General features: G+C 41.2%; 1 protein-coding gene across 4 annotated transcripts in view; it reads left to right on the forward strand.

The window, feature by feature from the left end:
• LOC121679669 (astrotactin-2-like) overlaps positions 1-1,197 on the forward strand; it is a 542,058-nt gene extending 540,861 nt beyond the window's left edge. For all 4 annotated transcript variants that reach the window (XR_006021382.1, XM_042058566.1, XM_042058564.1 and 1 more), the window contains one exon: positions 1-1,197. This exon is cut by the window's left edge. The gene's annotated coding sequence lies outside the window, so the exon portion shown is untranslated.
• Positions 1,198-1,624: the final 427 nt, after the last annotated feature.

The following is a 1,624-nucleotide window of genomic DNA, read 5'->3' on the forward strand; positions in this document are numbered from 1 at the left end:
TCATTAATAATAAGGACTCGTACCTCCAAGCAGCATCCCACACCAGAGTCTGTAGGAGAGATGTGGTTTATTTCCCCCTTATTGCCCTGAGCAAAGACAGAGGCTGAGACGCTCACCTCAGTTTGTAATGGGTCTCATTTGGCCTTTAAAACCAGAGCAGCACATTGGGTCATTTCCTCATAGTTGAGACTGTCACATCCCCAACCTGCTGAAAATGGACAGTGCTTTCGAATCAGTAGAAAACGGCTCAGTCTAGCTCAAATTGATGGTGCTTCTGAATCAGTAGTAGGCCTATACATGTACGGCTTGGTTCAGCTCATATTGACAGTGCTTTTGAAACACTACTATACGGCTCAGTCCAGCTCAAATGGACAGTGCTTTTGAAACAGTACTATAGGGCTCGGTCCTGCTCAAATGGAGAGTGATTTTAAATCAGTACTATACGGCTCGGTCCAGCTCAAATGGACAGTGCTTTCGCATCAGTAGAATACAGCTCGGTCCAACTCAACTTTTATATGCAGTACCAGTTAGAGTGGCACAGGAACGTGGTTTTGGAGAGACGTTTAGTTAGAGTGGCACAGGAACGTGGTTTTGGAGAGACGTTTAGTTAGAGTGGCACAGGAACCAGGTTTTGGAGAGACGTGTCCAGCTCTTTGTACCTCCCTATACCCTATTGGCTGATATGTACAGACCTTTTGTTGCAAGGCGGCATGCCTCTCTGTACAGACGTTGCGAGGCGGCATGCCTCTCTGCTGGTAATTGAGATGTCAGTTTGTGAACTTGAGTTAAAAGCCATTTTATTGGAGTTTCCTTTCAAACTTCTTGTTTGAAATTTTTGCCAGAAGAGAAATCAAAGGCCACAGCTGCTTGACTCATAATATGCTTACATGACAGAAAATTAATATGCTTTTTTGTAGCCGGAAGGCTTCTTTCTGAAGAGTTTGCCCACGGAGGGTTGAAAGGTGATATATGTACATGTAACATTTCATACGTATGTCAGGATTCTTCTTTTGAGAGAATCAACCAAAAGGTCTATTTATCTCAAAGGCCAAAAATGTATTCTAATTCATTATTTTTGCAAATACTTTTATTTCAGAGAATTTTGTTTCATGCCATGGATTGTGATAGTAAATTATAATTCTGTACATAAAACAAATGTAAATATCATATGTGATTAGGTGGCTCTGGTGGTCCTTTTTGGCAAACTTCTAAAATAATAAATATGTATATAAAATACTAAAGTGCTCTTTACTCTCTCGACCACACTTCAACAACAGCAACAACATTTTGCATTTGTATATTGCTTCTGTAAACACCCAACGTGCTTCTCAGTGAATAAGGTTTGCTTGGTGCTTCATATTCCCTGCAGGTGTTGGCATTTGTGTACTACTACCATCTGTCCTTATCTTGGAGACAGGTAACCAGATCATGATTCTCAGAAATGCCTAAGTGGAACTCTGTCTCATACAACTAGCATGCCTGTCATAAAAATGGTGTCATTCCAAAGCTCATCTAAAACAGTCACTTTATAAGAGTGTCATTAAGAGGAATCGTTGAGTCATTAAGAGGAATCGTTGACTGATAAGTTGAGCTGGAGCAGCTTCTGCTGCAGCACCCTGAGGTG

This window comes from Alosa sapidissima, chromosome 13, assembly GCF_018492685.1.
Source record: "Alosa sapidissima isolate fAloSap1 chromosome 13, fAloSap1.pri, whole genome shotgun sequence".
NCBI lineage: Eukaryota > Metazoa > Chordata > Actinopteri > Clupeiformes > Clupeidae > Alosa > Alosa sapidissima.